Source organism: Canis lupus, chromosome 6 (assembly GCF_011100685.1).
Source record: "Canis lupus familiaris isolate Mischka breed German Shepherd chromosome 6, alternate assembly UU_Cfam_GSD_1.0, whole genome shotgun sequence".
NCBI classification, from domain to species: Eukaryota; Metazoa; Chordata; class Mammalia; order Carnivora; family Canidae; genus Canis; species Canis lupus.
The window spans coordinates 37,653,891-37,678,472 of NC_049227.1; the positions used below are offsets into that span (position 1 = coordinate 37,653,891).

At 47.6% G+C, this 24,582-nt stretch overlaps 2 long non-coding RNA genes across 2 annotated transcripts; one reads left to right on the forward strand and one right to left on the reverse strand.

The window, feature by feature from the left end:
• The first annotated feature begins 7,379 nt into the window (after window positions 1-7,379).
• Window positions 7,380-15,298, forward strand: LOC119876332. The gene is made up of 5 exons (XR_005360383.1): window positions 7,380-9,279; window positions 9,383-9,450; window positions 12,698-12,793; window positions 13,303-13,539; window positions 14,880-15,298. It is a non-coding gene; the product is annotated as an uncharacterized LOC119876332 (long non-coding RNA).
• LOC119876331 lies at window positions 7,476-12,274 on the reverse strand. The gene is made up of 4 exons (XR_005360382.1): window positions 12,168-12,274; window positions 10,812-11,018; window positions 8,591-9,294; window positions 7,476-7,799 (listed from the first exon to the last, which is right to left on the reverse strand). It is a non-coding gene; the product is annotated as an uncharacterized LOC119876331 (long non-coding RNA).
• Window positions 15,299-24,582: the final 9,284 nt, after the last annotated feature.

The window sequence follows — 24,582 nt, forward strand, 5'->3', positions numbered from 1 at the left end:
GAAAGTCATCTTGTTTTTCTTTGGCTACTTTTAAAATTCTGTTTTGGAGTTTCCATACTAGGTATGGATTTCTCCTTATTTATCCTGCTTGAGATTTATTTGGCCCCTTGAATTTGTAGATTGCTGTGTTTTTCATCAATTTTGGAAAATCCTCAGCTTATTCATTCAAATACTGCTTCTGCCTCATACTTACTCTCCTTCTTTCCTACAACTCCAATTAAACATATGTTAGGTATTCCTTCCATATAATTTATATCTTAGTTTACTATATTTTCTGTTCTTTTGTTTCTTCTTACTTCACTCTAGATTGTTTTCTTCTGAGTATTAACTCAAGGTTAGCCATAAAAACATAAATTAAGTATGTACTGAGAGAAGCTACTGATCATACACACACACACACACACACACACACACACATCCCTTCACTCAAGCGGGAAGCAAATCAGTGTGAGGGAGAGATGGAGTAACAGGCAGGCACACATGACTTTACCAGCATTAGTTCAGTCTTCTCCTTTGGCCACTGCTGACTCTCAACTGGTGCATCCGTGACCTCTGCTAGCAATACTTCCTTCCTCAAAACATGACTTAGAGTCCCCTCATGGCCAGTGTTTTGTGACCTGCAAAACACCCAGTTCAGAGTTCTCCAGGGAGGTGCAGGGAGATTGTTGCTGAGTGCACAGTGGCATTAGAGTGGGCCACTGTTTTATGCTAAAATTTCTACTAGGAGGTTAGAGATTATATTAATGAGGAGTATTAACATAGTTTTTTTCCTTTACCTCTTCAAGGCTTTCTTTAAAATGTAAACCACCACTTTTTTACACTAATTTTTCTTCACATATAAGCATATTTTCCTTTATTAAAAAGTATTTTTGGGATGCCTGAGTACCTTAGTCAGTAGCATCTGACTCTTGATCTCAGCTCAGGTCTTTTTTTTTTGTTAAGATTTTATTTATTTATTCATGATAGAGAGAGAGAGAGAGAGAGAGAGAGAGGCAGAGACACAGGCAGAGGGAGAAGCAGGCTCCATGCCGGGAGCCCGATGTGGGATTCAATCCCAGGACTCCAGGATCACACCCTGGACCAAAGGCAGGCGCCAAACCACTGAGCCACCCAGGGATCCCCTCAGCTCAGGTCTTGATTCAGGGTCAGGGGTTCAAGCCCTGCACAGGGATCCACACTGGGTGTGGAGCCTACTTTAAAAAAAAAAAAAAAGTTTTCTTAAGAGAACTATGTTCAAAACAAGTTTTACATGAACATAGGTCATTTTTTAAAGAATAAGGTGTTTATAGTGTAACAAGGTGAAATGAAAACACTGTCAAATAATTTCACTTTTGCAAGCAAATGAAAACATCCTTCACAAATTCTTATACTAATCATATACAGCATTCAGAACTTTCATTTTACTAATTCTCTCTTTAGCTGTGTCTAATTTTCTGGTAAACTCTTCTATTGAGTTTTAAATTCTGATCATGATACAGTATTTTAGTTCTAAAATTCCTATTGGATTCTTTTGCAGAACTTTTCACAACTATGCAAAATATAATTTCTGCTTCCCTGCCAAAATTTTCAAGCTTGGTTTTTACCTTCTTGAATATAGCAAGCAGATTTATTTTTATAGTTTGTTTGACCCTAGTGTCTGGAAGCCCTGTGGAGCTTTTTCTGTGGTTCCTGTTATTTACGATCAAGCTGCACCATGGGCCTGATTATCTCAGTGCCGGATTTTGTATTTGAATAATTATTTGTAGGATACTCTGAGGCCTGGGATGATAGTATCTCACTCTAGAAAGGATTTTTTTTCTTTTGCCAGGTCCTTGTAAACATTAGCAATCTGGGACCTCCTTAACCCTAGATCAGGGCTGGGTATTATCTGGGATACCTGGTGATATGCATTTGGTCATGCAGCAGCTGCATTACTTCTGGGTCACCCTTCCTCCTAATGTGCTGCTCTTTGAAATCAGAGCCAAAACCAAGGGATGGTTTCTCAGGGCTTCCACAAGTGGTAGGCCCTGGATCCTGGCTTTGTCCCTATAGCCCCACAAAGTTGGAACACATGCAGCTCAGCCTCTTAGCTGTCTCTTCAGATCAGCACATAGCCCCTGAGTGAGAGCAACCCTGATGCCAAGCTCACCTCTTGAGCTTTCTGCCCCACCTAGATGTTAGCCCAGTGATTCTCATGACTGTGCTCACTCTTCGCTGCTTTCTATATTTTTTCCAGTATTTTTAGTCATTGCCATTGGGCAAGTTGGTACGAGTTACCTAAACTACCACTATTGGAAGTAGAAGTATCCACCATACTCTTCTTTTAAAAAAAGCAAATATTTATTGTGTGCCTACTATGTATAAGTTACTATTTTAGAGATATCAAGTATTAAAAGATAAATAAACAAGATATTTATGTCCTAAAGGAGCTTAGAATGTCCTAAAAGAGCTTAGAACCTCCTAGGGAAGATACCTTGTGTTCAGTTTATCCACTAGCCAGAGACCAGGATGTCCAGTGATGCTGTAACGAAAACTCAGGGAACACAAGAATGTAGAGCCCTCCTGGAGCATGCAGCCCACTTGATAGAGCCTTGCAAAACAAGCCCACACTCTTTCACATTGCTAAAGATCATTGTAGCTATGTGTTGGTTCTTGTTAGTTCTGAATCTTCCGGGTGCCATTTTCTTTATTGATCCTCACTGTGTGGTTGCCTCAGGGTAGAGTCTGTGTCCCTTACCTTATGCACTTGTTAAAATCAGAATGTTCTTTATTGCTGGCCCTTTCTGGCTTATGTCAGTCATTTCACATACCCAGTGATGGCTTGAGGGATTACTGGAGATGCCCCTGGCCTGCTAAGAGACTCCCTGTCCCATCAGGATCATTTTCCTTTCATTGTCTTTATTGAGATATCATTCATACCATACAGTTTACTCACATTTATAGGGTATAGCTCAGTGCCTTTTAATGTATTCCCAGAGTTGTGATCATCACCACCATCAATGCTACAACAGTTTCCATCACCCCAAAAGGAAATCGTAACGCCTTTATCATAGTTTCCCTAACCCTCCACCCCCAGCCTCCTGCAACGCTCATCTTTCTATCTTCATTGACTTGCCTGTTCAGAACATTGCAGAGAAATGGAATCATACAACATGTGGTCCTGTGTCTGGCTTCTTTTGCTGAGCACAATGTTTTCAAGGTGCTTTGCACTATAGCCGGTGTGAGTGCTTCATTCTTGTTTTATGGTTGAGTAATATTCCATTTATGGAGGGACTGCATTGTGTATATCCATGCAGATGTCCCTGGACATTTCAATTTTTCCACTTTGGGCTATTATGAATAGTGTGTCTATGAACATTTGTGTTCAAGATTGTGTGTGCGTGCAAAATTTTCTTTCTCTTGGGTAGATACTTAGGAGTAGAATTGCTGGGTCATATGGTAACTCTATCTTTAATCCTTTGAAGAAATACTAGATTGTTTTCCAAAGTGGCTGCTCCATTTTCTATTTCCACCAGCACTGAGCTAGGGCTCCCACATCTCCACATCCATGTCAACAGTTGCTATTACCAGTGTTTTTGACTATGGCCATCCTAGTGGGTTTGAAGTAGTCTTTCATGTGGCTTTGATTTGCACTTCCCTGACCATGAATAATGCCATCAATCTTGACCTGCCTGGAACAGGGATATTATCTTTGGTTTTTATGTCTGTTTCTGCTTTAAGCTTCCCTGCATCACCCTCATCCATGCAGATAGAGGCAAACCCACTGAGTTTGTTCTGCAGAAGAAAGATGTTTCCAAACCTTTATCAGCAAGACTGGCAAATGCCTAATTCCATCTTTGTTAGAATTTTCCCTCCCCGAGAGGATTCTCAAGGTGTCCTGGAACACTGAGAGTCTCTCATCTCATCTCATCTCATCTCTTCCCTCTCTCTCCCCATTAAACAGGTGCATCTTACCCAATTTATGTGCAGTTTAAAAAATCTTCCTGCCAGAGAGATACGGGATCATTCAAGATTAGCAGAGACCTTGGAAGTCCTCCATTGACGTATCCCTGCTCGGCTTCTGTGAGCAGGGCTTCCTGCAGCCAGCACAGCCTTCCCCACACCATAACAGGTTTTTCCAGTTCTGTGGTGCTTCCTCTCCGCACTCTCCCAGTCCCAGGCATGAATGCAGGGGGGTCTGGCTGGAGCAGACTTCCTCGGAGCTGATTGGCTGCATGTGGACTTGGTGGCTCTGCCCAGGGCTATGCCTGGCAGTGGCACTGGCCCATCACTGATAGGTAGGGATGGCTCTGCTGCTGTCCATTCAGGGAGGGAACGAGAGCAATGCATTCCTCACCCAACAGAATTGCATTCAGTTCCCACAGGATCCATCCTGGGAAACCTCTGGCCAAAACCTTCTCAGTTTATGCCACCAAGTGACAGAAGACTCGTCATCTCTTGCTCACCCATCACCCATTACCCTTATAGTATAGTGTCAAGGAAAGGATGGAATATCACAGCTTTTTTTTCTTTTTAATTAATTAATTTATTTATTCAGAGAGAGCGAGAGAGAGGCAGAGACACAGGCAGAGGGAAAAGCAGGCTCCATGCAGGAAGCCCTACACGGGACTCGATCCCAGGTCTCCAGGATCACACCCCGGGCTGCAGGCAGCGCTAAACCGCTGCGCCACTGGGGCTGCCCTATCACAGCTTTTTTATTAGCCTGTGACCTTTAATTAAGCCCCTTTTTACCACTTTTTGTTTGTTTTACAGCCTTCCAACCAGTCAAGAAAGATTACATATTTCTAGAGGTGGGGGAAACGAATCTTGGCTGAATAGTCAAGTAGGATGGAGACAGAAATAAAATATCGGGTTGTTTCTTTGGTCCATGGCAATGCCAACAGTGTTTCTTGCCCATGTGTTTTGAGATGGGCACACAAAGGTGAGTCAAGGGAGGAGATGCCTGTGCTGAAAAGGTCCCACCAGCACAGCAGTGTGCATCTTGGGCAACCTTCCTTCTACTCAGTTTAGACTTCAAGGGTGTGGCCCTTGGGGGTTGCTACTTTGGCCTCATTCTCTGGCAGGATCTAGTGTCCTTTGCAGCCAGTCCATATGGGTTTTCTTTGCTACAATGGTCCCTGCATCCTTATAGAAGCCACATTTTCCTGACCATAAGAGTAGTACCCCCTACCTAAAGACGTAGCCAAGGAAGGGGTAAGGGCATCCACAGAGAGTGGGCAATTTTCATCCACTGTTCATTTTCTCATCCACGCAGCAAATATTTAATGAAATTTTGATAGACATCTGTTCTAGTTCTGAGCGTCTGGGCTGAATTTAGTGGGAAACTCTCATCCCTTTGGAATTACAAATTGAAACACGCACCAGTGGTTAGGCCCCGAGGAGGATGAGTGTTTGGGGGGGAACCATGGGACCTATACCAATCTTGGGGTCAGGAAAACCTCCATGTGCATGGAACAGCTGAGCTGAACTTGGAAAAGTGAGGACGGGTTTTATTTGTTTGCTGTTTAATTTTAAAGTCTATATTCTCTTTATTTTTTAATTTAAAAAATATTTATTTAAATTCAATTTAGTTAACATATGCTATACTATTATTAGTTTTAGAGATAGAATTTAGTGATTCATTGATTGCATATACTCAGTGCTGATCACATCAAGTACCTTCCTTCATGCCCATCACCCAATTATTCCTTTCCCCACCCACCTGGACGAGGGTTTTGGGGAGAGCGAAGACTAGACGCCAAAGCCCTGGGGAGCACAGTGTCTTCCAGGGACTGATGAGAGTCTGGGTGTCCCAACAAGGAGAAGGCATGTAGCTGGTCAGGAGACAAGGCCAGACCTGCTGAGGCTGACTTCAGCTGGCCCGTAGTAGGGCAGCTGCTCAAGACATTAAGATCTCAATACTTATCTGGCCTCCCTGCCACCCAATTCCCCCACTCCAGGGACTCCTGAACCTCCCTGGAATCCAGCAAGTGAGTATACCTGGCCAAGGGGAAGCCTCTGGAACAGCAGGATCCCTTCTGGCTGGTCCTGCCTATGTTTTGCCTGCTCCTGCTCCCTTGGATACAAGTTTGGCTGACCCCAAGTGTCCTGCACTCCTTGGATTGGTCCCAAATCTCTCCGGCAGTGGCAGTGACATCGTGCCTGTTAGCTGAAGCTGCTGCTCTCACCTGGGCTCCTCACCCAGAAGTGGGACCCCATAGGATGCTCTGTGTTCAGCTGCACAAAATGCACAAGAGTGCCCCAAATCCAATCAGTTTCGCTCACCCACTTTCCCTGGGCACCTGTTAGGTCATAGCTCTTTTCCTGACACCTTCAATCTCTCCATCCTTGGGTATTCCCAACTCCTCTGCTTCTCCTGGGCTGAGCTCTCCCTCCTGGACCACATGCTTTCTGGATGAGGGATGGGAGACAGGGCTAGGTCTCAGCCTGGCACTGGGTCCTGGGCTTCCCCAGCTGGCCCACCTGTTCCTGCCAGCCAGGAGGACATGCTGGATACAACCTGGCCCACTGACATCTCTGCACACATCTGCCCACCAGGAGACACAGCCAGGGTGTACCTGAATTGTCACCCAGCTCTCCAGACCCGGCTGCCATTTTCATTGCATTTCCAGGAATGTCTTATTGACCATGGAGCTTCCTAGTCTTTCTTTCACTCAGTAGGTATGTTCTGAATGCCTGCCAAGTGCCAGGAAATCCCCAGGCTCTGCCCTCTGGGTGTAGCGGTGAGTAGGTCAGGCAAGTCCCTGCTCTCAAGGGACTGTTGTAACTAAGGGCAGTAACCAAGTGCACTCATCAGAGGTGAAAGTGTGGCAGTGCTGTGCCCCCACAGGACAGTGAAGGGGGTGGGACTGGACTGGCCAGGAAGGCCGGGTTGGTCTCTTTCAGGAGGCAGCATGGTGGTACAGTCATGCAGCTCATGAAACAGAGAAGGTTGGGACCAGAGTGAATTGGTGAACAGGGGTTTTGGAGGAGGTGAGTGGGGAGATCTGAGTGGAACTTTAGTGTGGAGTTGGGTCTGTCTTGAGAACAGAGTGGGTATCTCAAGCAGAAGACTGATGTCATCTTATTTGTAGGGGGTGGTATTCAGGCGCCAAGAGAAGCAGGGGGGCCAGTTAGCACTGAGGTTCTCTCTGAATCTATGCGGCTCCCCAGGTCTTGGAAGCAGGAACAGCAAAGCAGAGCCCTATGTGGTTGGCCCTGCAAGCCACGGCCACCTCCCCCACTGGCCCTGGGCGCTGGACAATGGCCCAGTAGACGTTTCTTCTGGCTGAGCCCCCGTCCCACTCAGCCCCCTGCTGTGTCCCACTTCCTCCTTTCTCTCTTCCCTCATCCAACCTCTAAGGCCTGAGAACATTCTGCCTTCTTCATGTTCCCCTTGTTCATCCCAGCCCTTCTGGTGGAGGGGGAAGAGGTTTACATCATAGGGCCACGTGGTCCTCAGACCCCTGCTTTCCACAGAGGGGTAGCTGCCTGGGTAGACTCTGTGATTTGTCTCTCCTAGAACACCAGTGTTTGTTTTAAAATCCCTAACAAGACCCTTCCTGGATTAAAATGATCATGATGCAGGTATAATACACTATTAGAAAGCCTGAAGGTCATTTATTCCCTTTATGGCAGGGTTTTCCAGAGTGGCTCTCTGTAAAGAAAGCTGCCCCCAAAGCTTTCAAAAGGGACTTTGATTGATGTTCAAAAAGCCACATTGTCCACAAATGTTCATCAAATGTCTCTTGGGTGCTGCATAGCATTCTAGCCCCTGGACTCCAGAGGTGCCCTTGAGAGAGTGAGCTTCAGGCAAATAACAAGTCAATGAGCCATTTTAGCTGGTGATAAAAAGGATAAAATAAGACGATGTAGGGGTGAGGACCTGGGGTGTCTGGGCTCCACAGAAGTGACACTGATAGGGAGGAGGCAGCCTTGGCAATGTCTGGAGGGAGAATGCTCCGCATGGGAGATGCATAGTGCAGAAGCTTTGTGTGGTTGAGGGGCATTAAGGAAGAGGGAGCTTGGAGCGTGATGAACAGCATCCAGTGGGGGCAGGGTGTATCATGAGTCTTGTGGCCAAGGTTTGAGTTGGGATTTTTACTGCGGGCAAAGGGAAGCCACTGGAGGGTTTTTACGCAAGAAGTGGCGTGAACTGATTTACAGTTTGAACATCCCCATTGTGCTATGTAGAAGGTGAGCCTGGGAAGAGAGCTTGATACATGGTGTTGCCATAGGATTTGGATTAAACTGGTTGCCAGTGGATTTCTTTGATCCTTTGTATAAAAGAGAGAATGGGCCTCCCCCCATGTAACAGGGTCTCTGGGCCAGGCCAGGAGGCACACCGGGGGAAAAGGATGCCAGGAACCTGGCTGGAGGGCTGGCCCCTGAGTGGGTAGAACCCAGAATCCAAGCCTTTGCCCCTAGGAGGGGAGCACTGAAACCCCAGAGAGGGAAGGATCTATCAGAGTGAGTGTGTTTAGCACCTCTGGCCCTTTCTCGTGTTATCTCAGCAAATCTTGATAAGTGCCTCAGGATGAGAGTATGTATCTGTTATCTATTGCCATGTAACAAATTACCCCCCCCCACACACACACACATGTACTGGCTTAAAACAGCAGACATTTCTCACCATTTCCCTGGGTCAAGAATTCAGGGGCGGTGTAATCAGGAGGTTCCCCTTCAAGGTTTCCCATGAGGTTGGGGTTGTGGGCAGCTGGAGGATCCATTCCAATATGGCGCCCTCATATGTTTGTTGGATGGAAGCTTCAGTTCTTCACAGGCAGGCCTTTCTTCGTGATGTGGCAGCTAGCTTCTCCAGAGCGGGTGGTCCAAGGGCAAGAGAGGGGCCAGGCAGGAAGCCACAGTGCCTTTTATGACTAGGTCTCTGAAGCTGCACACTGTCACTTCTGTCTTTTTCTATTAGTTACAAGCAAGTCACTAAGCCTGGTGCACACTCAAATGGTGGGGAACTGGGCTCCACCTCCTGAAGCAAAGAACATCAGAGAATTTGTGGACATATTTTGAAATTACCCATCGCAGGTTGCGAGTCTTTAATTGATCGCCCCAAGGCACACTACGAGGAAGTGGCAGGAGTAGGGTTAGAAGCCAGGTCTCCAGTGCCTGCATCTTTTGTCCTGTGCCAGGCTGCTGGGGTAGGAGCTCCCAGCTCAGCCAGCTGCCACACTGCTTGTAGAGTCCACAGGCCTCACCACAGCTCCCGAGAAGACGTGTGTCAGTGAGGACGCTCAGACGGGTTGGTCACAGTGGCTCCTCAGGCCTGTCTGCTCTCTCTGGCCATGGTGGCTGCTCTCCTGCCAGGTCAGTGCCTATATCCTGTTTTATAGGGTCTACTGGCATCATTTTTTTTGTATTTACAGCACACATATCCCTCCCCCTCCCCCTGCTCTCTGCTACCTCACAGGATCCTCCGGCCTACAGAGCTGCCTGTCACAGGATCAGATCGCTGGGCCTGGCTCCCTGGTTCCTCAGGTGAGTTACCTTCTAGAAGTTCCTTGGCTTCTGCAGCCAGCTTCTGGTGGGGCTAGACCCCTTGGCTCAAACCTATGCTTCTGGAAATGAGTCCAACCGTGGGCCCATCCTATGCCCAAGTCTAGGGTTTCCCTACTGGGGAACCAAGACAGTACAGCAGGGGTGAGGGGATGTGTGCCCAGGGTCCCCTCCTCCCCCGGGGCTGCAGACAGTGTGGCAGTGTGCTGCTGGGTCAGGGCTGGTGCAAGGCTTGGGGGGTTGGGCAACCCTCCGGCTGGATCTCAGGGTGCTGAACAGAGTGGGGCTAGAAAGAGGGGACCAGGGACCTCCTGGCCTTGCCCTCCAGCCCATCACCAGGAGGTGTTTATGGAGGCTTCCAAGAGCCAAGGGGACTGCGGTGATGGTATGTGATAGAACTTGTTCGATCACTCCCAGCTATGCAATTAGGGGCAGATCCACGCTCTCGCTGCAGCGCACAGTCTGGGAACAAATGCCCTGACTTCCAGGTCAGCTGGGCCTGGCCTGGAATATGTTTCTGAGCTTTGGGCGATAAGAGTAGCACTTACTTCCCACAACTGTTGAGAGGATTAAACAAGATAGCATGTGGAAGATGCTTGCCTCATGGTGAGTGCTGGTCTCATAGTAAGTGCTCTGTGGGCACCAGTTGTCTGAGTTCACTGTCACCATTCAGAGGGGCGGCCCCATTTCATCTATGTGGGGTCACGCCAGCAGCCTTCCCTCCATCTGTGCTGCGGCCAGTTGAAGGATTGTGTGAGCCCCTCACTGCTGACTCTCCTTCAACTGGCTTCCCGGTCTGCAGGCTGCTGATCAGACTCCTAAGCAGGTCTCAGGGCCAAGGGCTGGCGCAGGAGCATGACAAGAGCCCCCATGGCTCAGGACAGGGAGCGGCCCACCTGTGCCCTGGGATGGTGTGTGCCCTCCAAGGAGCATCTCACTGTCTGAGCACATAAAGTTTACTGTTGCCCGTGGAAGACTGTGTACGCCATGGTTGAGCTGTGGGCTAATCTAGAGTACTAGGAGAGGTAGAGGAGAGACAAAGGCACCCCTAGTTTGTGGCTGCACATGTGCCAGGACACATGGAGGTGGTAGAGAGAAGTGGCATGAGGACCAGAAGGACTTAAAGGGAAGAAGAGGCCACCAGGTAGCAGAAGAGTGTGCCCAGAGGCGCAGAAGTCCTGGATCCTTGTCCAGGCTCCACCTCCTACGGGGAAGTCAAACCCCTAGAGAGCATCTAATTCCTCTGCGCGAGAACTAGTGATGGAGCTTTGCTCTCTGATCCCTGCGCCAGCCAGCACATCCCCTGCTCCTCGGCTCTCTGCTGCTAAGCATTTTCTACTTACCTCAAAGATGGGCTATGCATCTGTGCATGAACACACACAACCACGTGTACGGCATGTTAAGGGCTTCTGTGTGTCATGAGTCTTGTGCACCAAGCACGATCACGATCCTTAGAATCCGGGGTAGACAGGACTCGGTGGCCTGAGCAGGCGGTAGCCTTAGGCAAGTTGTTACACTCCATGTGCCTCAGAGTGAGGAAAACCGTGAACCTGCAGTGAGATGATGATCAAGGCATCCCTCGTGAGTTCCTGGCTCGACCTGGGCACCCTGCAGCCACCCAGGACATGAAGACTCCCATGGAGTTCTCCTGTGTAGCCAGTGGCCCTCAGGGAGGGGAAGAATTCGTGAGCGGAGCCCTCAGTGAGGGCCCAGCACTGAGCTAATTGCTCCCATGACTGCCATTCGGTGATGTTCCTGTGATGCTTCCCACATTCCAGCAGTAGAAACAGGGCTCTGGGCACCCCATGTGCCCAAAGTCACCCTGCTAGTGGGTGGCAAAGCCTGCAGAGGAGCCACCCAGCCCTGCCTGCATCCAAAACCCAGCTTGCCCTGACTCCATCTCTGTCATCTCACTGGGCCCCATGACACCCCGGGAGGGGATGGCAAGCATGGCCTCACCTAACAGGCCTGGAGCTGCAAGTTCCGGGCTGAACTCAAGACTCCTCACATGGTTTCTCCAAGCCCCTGAACCCACAGTGTCATGGGGAGCACCTCCCATCCTTACATCTTCAGAAACTGGGTTTTCTGGGAGCCACCTATTAGCAGAGCACCCCCCACCCTGCACACAGCTCACACTTCACTCTCAACAACCATCCTCTGTTCCCTCTGAAGGGGTTTGCCCTCCTCGGGTGCTGCCCTCCCATGACTGTGGTCCTGGGACACATCCCTGGCTTCCCCAGAAGGAACGAGGTCTGGAGGCCTCTGGCATCACCTCCCATCCCAGATCCATGTTTCCCTCCAAAGCACCTTGGGCTCCCTGGACAAGAGCAGAAGGGCCAGAATCCAAATGAGGACTTGCCCAAATGAGACCCCAGTCTAGGAAATCACAGCACAGATTGACCAGAAAACATCCAAGGGACATGGCTAACAATGTCCTTAAGCAGCACATTCCCCAGGAAAAGTGATTGGATTTACCAGTGGAACCTGGTGTCTCCCAGCTGGAAATCTCAGGGTCACATTAGCGGGCAACATCGCTCAGACTGGCTTGGACCCCACCAAAGCCTTTTGAGCTTTCATTCTAACAGCTCCACTAAAAAATGATTATTCTTCCTTTCTTCTAAAGGAGAAGTTTCAAAAGATGTCCAAATTGTCCCGTCTGCTCCCTTTCCTCTGACCACTAGTGACCTCCCCTGGCTCACCTGTGCTGGAGGGGTGTGACAGGTGGGAAATGTCTCCCCTGGAGGCTGGAACACATGCATCAGAGACCCTTGCCCTCTTGGGAGCTCACGGTTTCTCCTGCTGTTGCCATGGAAATGGAAGCCATACTGATGCAGTGGGTTCGATTGTGGCCTCCCAAATATACGTCCACTTGGAATCTAAGAATGTGACTGGATTTGGAGTGAGGTTCTCCGCAGACATCATTAAAATAAGAATCTCAAGATGAGGTCCTTCTGGATTATCCAAATGGGCCCTAAATCCAATGACAAGGGTCCTTGTAAGAGAGGGTAGGGGAGATGAGACATGCAGGGAGGGGCCACGTGAAGATGTGAGGACCGAGGCCGGGATTGGGGTGACCTGGCCACAGACCAAGGGACGCCAGGAGCCACCGGGAGCTAGAGGAGGTGAGGAAGGATCCTCCCCTTGAACCTCTGGAGGGAGCAGGGCCCTGCAGTTCCTATTTCAGCCTTCTGGACTCCAGATTGAGAGAATAAATTTCTGTTGTTTTAAGCCGCCCGGCTTGCGGTCATTTGCCAGGCAGTTACCGGAAAGTCACTCACGTGCTGTTGTCAAGTCTGGGCTGCTAGGAAGCAGACTCGGAGACAAGGTGAGTGTGCAGGAGGCTTGTTGGGGTGCTCCTGTGCAGGCCTGGGAGAGTCGGGGTCTTGGAGGCAGGCATCCAGGAAGGCTGGCCTCCTCAGTCAGGGCAATCCCCGGAGCATTCCCAGCAGCTGGGAAGCCAGGTCTTCACTCCTGAAGGGGTGAGTGGGGGAGACTCATCGAGATGTCCCTGCAGCCCTCACCACTCTGAGGCCAACCAGGGGCAGGGGGCTCCCTCACTACAAGGGAAGAGGGCTGTGTCACCCTGATCCAAGTATGACGTGGATCTCGGTATCCACCTTGAGCCCGTCTCACCCATGGGGGGCAGGCCTGCCTGTCAGCATGAGGCTCAGGGGTCACCTGCGTGGGGTTGGGAGGCAGAGGCCTGAGTCTCACTGGCTCATAGTCACAGGAACTTACGAGGGGCCACCTCACAAATTCCTGATCTCTAACCCGATCCATCCCCATGGTTGACCATGGAAATGCTTGGTGACCTGGCAACAACATCGCTCACAGCATACGTTGGCCACAGATGCCTGATGGCGTGTTACGCAGCAAGGATTACGCACGGCACCTGGGGTTGAATCAGGAGAATCTTGCTGCACGAGTTTGCTCGCAGCTGGACTCCCCACAATGTTCCATCTCCTGGGCTTTTGCTGGCTCCACGGGCCCTGCTGGGGTCCCAGTGGTGGCCGAACAGAGCTCGGCCCCACCCAGCATCTTCAGTCAACCCGCTGCAGGCCTCGCCACACGGTAGGAGTCTCCTTAACGCTGCTGATGTTCAGTTACATTTTAATCCTTGACTGACGATGGTTTCTTTGGTCATGGAGTTTTTCTCATGACTATTAAAACACTTCATTTTCTAAAATTATGCAAGTGACACACGACTGTGTTTGTTGCTAGTCTTTCTTCCGACCCCTCTATTTTTTTTGACCCAGATGCAGAGGATTAAGTGACTCACGCTCCTCAGTGCATGGCTGCTTCTCAGCTTTGGTCTGTGCAAGGTCACTCTTTGTGTAAAGACATCGCTGGCATGCAGCCTGCGCGCAGAGAGCAGGGCTGCCCACCTCGGAAACTCGGCTTTCCATTTTCCACATGGCAGGAACCCACTTGTAGGCGGCAGCCAAGATGGTGACACTGGCCCAGCAGGCAGCAGACCGCAGACACTGAGGTCCTGAGGTGGAGGCCAAACTGGGAAGCCCGGTGCTAGGAACCTGACATTCCCAGGCCACCTGTCCTATCCACAGCCTCTGTCTTGACTGGGTCTCGGGCTCCAGTTGCTCTCACCTGTAGAAGTGGCAGGAAGCCAGTAGACAGCATGCTGAGCCTGACCTTCAGGGTCTCTGCAGAAAAAAAACCCAGATCTGTTGAACAAGAGTAGGTCTCCACTTACGTTGTATGGAGTCTCTCATGCCAGTAAGGAATGGGCTGGCAGAGACACGCAGCCTCCAGAAGCTGTGTTCTCCCCAAAACCCAACTCAGATGTTTCCACGACAGACCCCACAACCAGGGGTCTGAGAGAGCAAAGACTGTGGCCGATCCTCGCACAGAGCAGAACAGGGGTGTCAGGGCCAGACCGTGTGGCCGGGGCCGGGGCTTGCTCTACGGTCAGGGCGAGGGCCCCTTGCTATCCTGGATGTCAGAATGTGTGTGCCCTGCCCCGGTGACCGCTCTTTCCCAACCTCCCCTTGCCAGCTGAGGGTTATTTGGGATGGTTTTACCGATATCCTGCTAGGATGCCCTATTCCTCCGTGTGCTGGAGCTGGTCAAATTCTTCACTCAGCCAGAGGTAGCCCAGACCATGAGGACCTCCCCCCCAGATCTAACGGACAGGTCAGCGCATCTCCCTGAGCTTACAGTCTTAGAGAGGGATACTGTGACGGGGAAAATATTGAGTTGTCTCCCCTGGGGGAGAGAGTAAACGCATTCTATGAATATAGGCAAATGCATCTTTGCAGGAAAGAGGGAAAGTAAGGGCAGAGGGCATGTGTGGCTGTCGGGCATCCGGGAGGGGGTACACAGAACTGTGTTCTGGACTTAAACGTTCTTGCTCCTCTGGCTGCTGTTGCCTGATTTCTATCTCCCATTCTCAGTGCAGGTGAGGCTGAGTAAATGGGGGTGAAACCCACCCAGACATCTCACCTCCTGAGAGGAGTGGTGGGTTCAGGAAGGGCATGAAGCCCATCGGACTCAAGCTTTTGCTGGGACTTCTAGGAAGGAGCCTCCTGCCACCACTGTCCTGCAGCCGCCTGAGACCGGCGACCAAAGGGGCCCAGGCTGAGGGGCAGAGAGAAGCCAAGTTTTGATTGTGTGATTTGAAATCTTGAAGCCTGGGGTGTCTGAAGCCAGTTCTACCTGTGGACTCAGACCTGGCTACGTCCCCTGTGGGGCCTCTTGTTCCAAACGCAGGAGCAAAGTACCATGAGAAGTATTATAAAAGAAAGGTGTGTTTTTTTTCTCTCTTCTGTGGCCTCTGTCAACTTCTCGTGGCATTTTTAAACGTGCTGTTTAATGTCATTCTAAGCCAAGAGAAATTAAAATTTTAAATTATTAGTTTGGATTTTGCTGTCCAGCTTTACATGGGCAATGACAGTTTTAAATTCAAACAGCAGAGCATTTAACCTGTACGTGGAATTACCGAGGTACGCAGTTTGTGTTGCGTAGCACGGCACCTGCATGTGTGTTTGATTCTTACCAGAACAGCAGAAATGTGAACAAAGTTAATTCAGTGGTCTCTATTTCACTTTTCGATAGGAGCACATTCTACCAAATGTGGCCTTCAGCTTACTGCTGTGTGAGGAAGGACTAGAAGCAAGGGACCATGGGGGACTGTTCCCTACGACATCAGCATTTTCAGTGTCATTAGCTGACGGGTGTAGTGACGTAACACTCAGGTGAGAAAGGTAGGACCGGGTTCCTTGGCTGTCCCATTTCTTAGAGCATCAGTGCCTTCTTCTGGGTTGGAAGCAGGTTCTGGTTTTCTTGGGGGTGTCAGAGCCACCCCCTCAAGTTACTCAGTCACAGATGCTAAATGCTTACCTTCTGTTGACTTTGAGTCTTGCCGAGCTCCCAGACATTATGGGTCCCCAGAATTCTGTGCTCCTGGGGCCTCTCCATGCCATGTGAACGAGCGTCAAGGAATAGCAGGTGTGCATTTATGCACGCCTCCTCCACCTGCCTGCGTGCTCTGTTGCCCCACCAGACTTCACTTACAAAACACAAGTTCAAAGGCATTATCAAGAATTGCAGTACAGTGACAGCAGACCATTACCCCCAAGCAAGGGCCCGTCTGAGTGGGGGTCACAGGCCACTGAAGTCAGCCCCGCCTGGATTTTTCAACTTGACTTTTCAGCCCATAACTTCCCTTTGGTTAAGACGGTTTGAGAAAGCGTCCTGTGGCTTGCAACTAGAAGAATCCTAATGGAAGAGAGTTTCCCAAACACAACATCTCCTTCCTCATTTCTCCAGCAAGCATTCTCCGCCAGGCTTTACAAGGAAGCCCTTTCTCTGATTCTGAGAATAGCCGAGGGTCGGGAGGGTGGTGAGTGAGGTGGCTGCAGAGCTCCAGACGGACTGTGGCCTGGAGGCAGAGTGTGGAGGCCTGGCCGCCTGGCTCCCCTGTGGGGTCTGCACCATAGGGCCGTGATTGCCGCCTTAAACCTTCGAGAACAGCAAGAATGTGTTGGGCACGTGGGGAGGACATCGCCACAGAAGAAACTGGGAGAGGGAATGCACAAATGCAAAATGGACCCATTTTGTCCAGCATGGTTTCAGGAGGATGGCGGATGGGGGGCTGTAGGCCGTTGGGTAAGGACTGGCACAGAACTTACATCGGGACGGTGGTTGAGGACGTCAGGAGGCAGGTGGCCAGGGCCTTGTATTCTGTGCTTAGAATTTTAGATCTTATCCTGCAGGCAACCAGAAAAGCTGGAGGGACTTTTATTTATTTATTTCAAGATTATTTATTTATTTATTCATGAGAGACACACAGAGAGAGGCAGAGACACAGGCAGAGGGAGAAGCAGGCTCCCTGCAAGGAACCCAATGTAAGACTCGATCCCAGAATCTTGGGATCACGCCCTGAGCCGAAAGCAGACATTCAACCACTGAGCCACACAGGCGTCCCAAGCTGGAGGGACTTTTAAACCCCATTTCTATTTATATATATTTTAGTTTGAAGGATCTTCTGGAAGTGGTGCATGGGATGAACAGGAGTGAATCAGATGAGACAACCGCACAGACTCTAAGTGCAGATTGGAGCCGAGCGCTGGAGATGAGGCTGCTTCAGCGCCGCTGAAGGGGAAGGACAAGCTGGGAATGCCACCCGGTCATAGGCTGAACACTGGGGCAGATGTGCTGAGCCCCACACTGGAGCAGGTTTGGGGGCGGCTTTTGGTGGGGGGGCGGCCTGGTGGGACAGGTGGAGCTGAAGGCGCTGGGGTCGGCTGGGGGCAAGCATGTGGCTGCACAGATGCAGGCCTTGGAGAAGGCTGAGCACTGGGGGGTCCCCGGCACGGACGCCACAGGTGGGGGATGCCCCAGGTTAAGGAGAGCAGCACCCCTTCAGGAGCCTGGGTGTGTCCATTTTCTAAAGTGTTCTCTCTTTACGTTTTTACTTTTTATCAAAGATATACTTAAGGAGTAAAGGAATTTTACAAGACTCATTACAAAAAAAAAAAAAAAAAACATTCCCTGCCCAAACACCTCCCTTTTAACTGTCCTAGCTGGTTTCCCCCCACTATTTACCTCCCTGTCTGCAAACAACAGGCTCACGCTCCTCGTTCTCAGCTTTTAGAGACGGTTTGTCTGGAGGAAGACAAGTGTCCCACTCTCCCTCCGACACAGGTTCCCTGGCCTTATCCGCCGGGGAAAGCTGGGGCCCGGTTAGAAGGAGGCTGGGGTTTCACAGAATCGTGCCGGTCGCACTATCCTGACTCTGAGCCTCACAGGTGCCATGGTTCCCTGCTATTCCTGAGCAACATTTTGTTTTCTGGGAAAACGTTAATTGTCCAGTGTTTTGTCTTGTTTTTTGGCTTTGCTGCCTTTGGTGTTACCCACAATACAACACAAACTCTCCCCAGGAGGAAAAACATCTCTCAATACATTTAAACACATTTTTGAAGTCAGTTTCGTCTCGAAGGGGTCTCCCTCCTCCCACCATGGACCCCACCCCATCTCCAGAGGTCGGGCTGCCCCCCTGGGTGCCCTTCCACTCCGAGAATGACCCCGTGAGCCTGGCCCTCGGGTGATGCTCTCCCCTGAGTGCGGACAGAACCTGTGCTGATGTTGAGATGTCACTTCTGTGACTGTGATGTTACATGTCAAAGGGATGTTGGCAAAGAAACAAGGCTTCTCATCAGTTGACCTTAAAATAGGGAAACTTTCCAGGTGAGCCAATCTAATCACACATGTTCTGTCCAAGCAGAGGGTTTTTCTCGCAGGTGGTAGAAGAGGAAATTGGACAATTCTTTTTTTTTTTTTTTTTTTTTTTTTAATCAGACGATTCTGAGTGAAAGGCCTCCAGATGCTGGACTGTGAGATCGTGGTGTACTAAGAAACACATATTTGGTCTTCCTGCCCTGGCCCTGGTGCAGAGCTCTTAAAACCCTTGTAATTTCCTGGGTGACAGGTGACGGGAACATCTGTGGCTATTCATCACAAAGCCCTTTCGACCACACTTGAGTCTGTGCTAATGCACTGACTCTAGGTGGACCCCAAGATAGTTTCAGAACGGGGCTAGTCTGGTCACCTGAGGAATCAACTATGTGCTGAAAGGGTTGGAATCGTCAGCCCTCTAGTCCCATGACCTCCAGAGAGGAGGTGGGGCTCAGGACTGCAAATGGAGTTAATCCTCCATGGCCTCCATAAAACCTAAACAACGAGATTCTGAGAGCTTCCGGGATGATCAGTACATTCGTGTGCTGGGAGGGTGGTGCACCCCAATCCCCACAGAGAGAAGCTCCTGTGCTCAGGACCCTTCCAGACCTCACTCTGTGTACCTCTTTATCTGGCTGTGCCTTTGTGTCCTTTATAATATCCTTTATAACAAACTAGTAATAGTAAGCAGTGTTTCCCTGAGTTCAGTGAGCCATCATGGCAAATTATCTAAACCAAGAAGGGGGGTTTGGGGAGACTCTATTTGTAGCCACGTTGAACAGAAGTGTGCATAACCCAGGGACCCAATAACTGTGATTGGCATCAGAAGTATAGGCAGCCCTGTAGATAGTGTCAGAACTCAGTTAAATTAGAGGACACCCAGTTGGTGTCCACAGACACCTGGAGAATTGCTTGGTGTGGAAAATGTACGCATTTGGTATCAGAAGTATTTCAAGTATGGAGTCTCCCTTTAGGGATGTTATCTTTGCTGAGATGGAAGGGATCACAGGATAAAGACCTAAGAGCGATCCTCAAGAGCTAACAACATCCAGCAAGACAGTGGGGCCTTCAGTCCTACAACCACAAGGAACCAGATTCCACCAATAACCTGAGTGGTCTTGGAGGTGGATCCTTCCCCAGACCCTTCAGGTGAGACTGTGTCACAGTGAACACCTTGATTTCAGCCTTGAAAGACCCCAGACAGAGAACCCAGCCAAGCCCTCCACTGACTTCTGACCTGTGGGGATGGGAGGACAGTGGGCATAACTGTTACACAGCAACAGAAAATGAGGACACCCACCCTGGGGAGCCTTCACTTCCCTCTGGAGTGGGCCTCTCATTTCACTGGGTCCTCTGGGTCCACTAGGTCCTCTCCCTCCTGGCTTACTTTCTGATTTGAGTGTGGCACGTACACCAGTAGCTTCCAAAGAGATGCACAAGGAGTAAGTCTGTGTGCCTGAAACTGCCTTTATTCAATACTCACACTTAATTGAAAGTTTGGCTGGCTATAGACTTCTAGGTGAGAAGACACTTCCCCCAGAATTTTTAAAGCATTGCCCCCTTGTCTTCTAGTTTCTAGTATTTCTGTTAAGAAGTCCATTGTCATTCTACTAATGGCGGCTCTTTGTATGAAACCCATTCCCCCTCTCTCTACAAGTTTTAGAATATTCTCTTTCTCTCCATGTTCTGAAATTTCACAATGATGTGCCTTGGTGTGGGTATCTTTTCACCCATCAGCCAACTAAGTACCCATGCCCTGACGATGACCTAGACACATACCTGGAATTCCTTGCCCCAAAAGCCTAAATCTCACTTCTAGGCCCCATGCAGGTACCCTTCCTACATCTTTCCTGAGGACAGACCACCCTATGGTTTCCCCCATACTTTTATGGAGTAGCCAAGCAACAGCTCTTTGTGGGAGACAAGGATGGAGCTTGGAATGTCCACATGCATGCACTGGAGGGCTCTTCATGGTGAGGGACAGATCCAGGAGTTAGATGAGAAAGGGAGTGCATGAAGGATGTCATCAGGGCCCAGCTCTCACACGCCTCCATTTTCTGGAGAAGAACTCCAAATGACCTGAGTGTTCTATTTCAAAACCTGGACTTCTGGGTAGTTTCGCAGGTATATTTATCAAGGTAGGAGGATAGAACATATTGACTTACTCGTTTGTTAGCTTCATTTATTACTTTAAAATGTATATGTATGGCATATAGGCCTCCACTTATTCCTGCTCCAAACCCTACAAGTGTTAGGAGTGGGCTTGACCCTAGGTAGTAGTGGGTGTCCTCCCATCTGGTGATTTGTGTCCATCCATTCTGGGAAATTTCCTTGAGTTATTTCTTGGATGGTTTTCTCTCTGCCACTTTCTGGTTCTTTCTTTCTAGAGCTCTGATTGGTTGTATGTTGGACCTTCTGGTAAGTTCTCTAATTTTCTTAGATTTTTTCTCTCTTGTTTTCCTTTTCTTTCTTCCTTTTCTCTCTTCTTATCTGCCTTTCTTTCTTTCTCTTTCTTTCTTTCTTTCTTTCTTTCTTTCTTTCTTTCTTTCTTCTTTCTTTCTTTCTTCTTTCTTTCTTTCTTTCTTTCTTTCTTTCTTTCTTTCTTTCTTTCTTTCTTTCTCTCTCTCTCTCTCTCTTTCATTTTTTATCACCTCCAACCTTTCCATTTAAAATTGTTCATTTGGGGATCCCTGGGTGGCTCAGAAATTGAGCCCTTGGTGCCTGCCTTCGGCCCAGGGCGTGATCCTGGAGTCCCAGGATCGAGTCCCACATCGGGTTCCTTGCATGGAGCCTGCTTCTCCCTTTGCCTGTGTCTCTGCCTCTCTCTCTCTCTCTCTCTCTCTCTCTGTGTCATGAATAAATGAATAAAATCTTTTTAAAAATTAAATAGTTTTTTTTGTGTTCTTTGAATGTTTCTTTTAAAAATACAATCTCTGGGATGCCTGTGTGGCTCAGCAATTGAGCATCTGCCTTTGGCTCAGGGAATGATCCCAGGATCCGGGATCGAGTCCCACACTGTGCTCCTTGCAGGGACCCTGCTTCTCTCTCTGCCTATGTCTCTGCCTCTCTCTGTGTGTCTCTCATGAATAAATAAATTTTAAAAAATAATAAAAATGCAATGCAATCTCTTTTCGTTAGCATGCTGTTTTTCCTTCTCTCTGCATGGTCTGTATTCCCTCCAAGGCATTCTCTTTGTATGCTTTGCTTGCTTGGTTTTCTTGTAGGGGTGGTGCAATTATAAGATGATTTTCTTGAGTCTAATGACATTTGATCAACCACTGTTGTTTGGGAGGGAGTTACTAAGAAGCAGATCGGAAGCTCTGTGCATATGGGAGGGCCTTGTCACATTCGCTGTTATTGAATGGGCTGGAACTATTGCAAGCAGAACCCAGCTGTAAACATCTTCAGATCTGTTATCTTGAGGACTGGTCAGATTTCCATCTCCTGCCTGGGGGTCTAAGCCTGACTGCCACTATCATGGAATTTGTGTTGGGGGAGAAGGTCAGTATCTCCTCATTAGTCTATAACCTTTAACTTAGTCCCTTTGTTTTCAACATCAGAGCTTTGCTCTTCCTGTATTTTTTGCTCTCCAGTCCAATGACCCTCTTCTGGACCCTAAACAACACCTGGCTTCTCTAACTTACCATGATATTTTTGAGTTTCACTCATGTCATAGCATACATCTATAATTCACTCTCTTTTATTGCCAAATAATGGTCCATTGTTTGGATACACTCCATTTTGTCCAGCTGATGAACCTTTAAGTAGTTTCCAATTGGAGACTATTATGAATAATGTTGCTAAGTATTTGTGTGTAAGACTGTGTGCAGATACATGTTTTTATTTCACTACTATTCATCTCCAAACTTTTTCATCATCCCAAACTGAAACTCTGTACCCCTTAAACAGTAACTTCCATTCCCCACCCCCCTCAGCCTAGTAACCACTATTCTACTCTCTGTCTCTGTATACTTGATGTTCTAGGTCCATCATGTAAGTAGAATACCATATTTGTCCCATTGTATCTGGCTTATCTCACTGAGCATATCTTCAGGGTCCACCCATGTTGTAGCACTCGTCAGAATTTAGTTCCTTTTTAAGACTTACTAATATCCCATTGTATGTATATGCCACATTTTATTTGTCCATTCATCTGTCAATGGGCCTTTGGGTTGCTTCCACATTTTAGCTATTGCAAATAATACTGCTATGAACATGGGTGTACAAATATCTATTTGAGTCTCTACTTTGGCTTCTTTAGTGTATATACACAGTAGTGGAATGATGGATCATATGGTAGGTCTTTTTGAATTTTTGAAACAAACACCATACTGTTTTCCATAGTAGCTGTACCATTTTACATTCTTAACAGCAATACTGCACAAAATTTTCAATTTCTCCACATCCTCTTGTTTTTCAGTGAGTGTATGTGTGTGTGTGTGTGTGTGCACATGCTATCCTAAGGGTGTGAAATGGTATCTCATTGTGGTTTTGATTTGCATTTGCCAATTCATAGTGATATGGAGCATGGTTTCATGTGTTTATTGCCTATTTATGTAACTTCTTTTGGAGAAATGTCTATTTGAGTCCTTTGCCCATTTCTTAACTGGGTTGTTTGTTTTCTTGTTGTTGAGTTTCAGGATTTCTTTCTATATTCTGGATATTAATCAATTATTAGATAAATGATTTGCAAATATTTTCTCCCAATCTGTAGTTTGCCTTTCACTCTGTTGATAATGTTCTTTATGCATGAAAGTTTTCAGTTTTGGTGAAGTACATTTTTTTTAAAAGATTTTATTTATTTATTCATGAGAAACAGAGAGAGAGAGAGAGAGAGAGGCAGAGACACAGGCAGAGGGAGAAGCAGGCTCCATGCAGGGAGCCCAACGTGGGACTCCATCCGGCGTCTCCAGGATCACACAGTCAATTGCTGGACTGAAGGCAGCACTAAACCACTAGCCACCTGGGCTGTCTGGTGAAGTACAATTTATCCATTTTTTTTCTTTTTGTTGATTGTACTTCTGACTAAACATATCCAAGAATATATTTAATTTTTACTAAATGGCCAAACTGTTTTTCCAAAGTGGCTACATCATTGTATATTCCCACAAGCAATGCATGTGTCCTGTTTCTCTACATTCTTGCCAACATTTGTTATTATCTGGTTGTTGTTTTGTTCCTTGTTTTTTACTGTAGCCATTCTAGTGTGTATGAATTATTATCTTTTTGTGGTTTTAATTTGCACTCCATAATGATTAATGATTTTGAGTATCTTTTCATGTGCTCGTTTACTCCTTATATAATATCTTTAGTGAAATGTCTAATCAAATCTCCCCCTCCCCCCTTTTTTAGAACAGCCTGGTATTCGTACTCTGAGGTCTGTGTTTCCTCCTTTTTTTTTTATTAGATTGTTTCTCTTCCTATTCATTCTTTTTATTTTATAATTTTTAAGGATTATTTATTTATTTATTCATGAGAGACACAGAGAGAGAGAGAGCGGCAGAGACACAGGCAGAGGGAGAAGCAGGCTCCATGCAGGGAGCCCAACGTGGGACTTGATTCCGAGTCTCCAGGATCACACCTTGGGGTGAAGGCGGTGCTAAACCACTGAGCCACCCTGGCTGCCCTCTCTTCCTATTCAGTTGTTAGAATTCTTTGTGTATTCTGGATACAAGTCCTTTGACAGATAAGTGTTTTGGAAATATTTTCTCCCAGTATGGACTTGCCTTTCCATTTTCTGAAAGTGGTATTTTTTGAAGAACAAAAGATTTTTTTTAAGTAGGCTCCAGGCTCAACATGAAGCTTGAAGTTACCACCCTGAGATCAAGAGTTGTGTTCTTCACCAACTGAGCCAGCCAGGCACCCCCAAAAGATTTTTATTTTGATGAGGTCCAATTGATTGATGTTTTCATTTATTTATTTTATTTTCTATTTATTTGTTTGTTTGCTTTCATTTTTAAATTTTATTTATTTATTTATTTATTTATTTATTTATTTATTTATTTATTTATTTATTTATTTTGATGTTTTCATTTATGCTTGTGCTTTTGTTGTCATACATATGAACTTTTTGACTAACTCAAGGTCACAAATATTTTCTCTCCTATTTTTTCCTAAAAGTTTCATATGCCTTTTTAATTTTTTAAAATTCCTGCACTGGGTGAGATGCCACCACTTAAAATTTTGAAAAACTAAATTTACTTTAAGATACTTCAAAGGGAAGAAAAAGGAGAAACAAATATAGCATGATGTAAATAAGTGTTAAATCTAAGTGATGGGTAAGTGGGAATTCATTATATTTTTTGTAGGCTTGGAATATTTTATAATAAGCTATGTTTTTAGTATCATTTTAATAGGGTGTTTTGAGGGAGTAGAACCAAATGCGTATGTTTGGTTTGCCATTTTCAAGTGGAAGTCTTT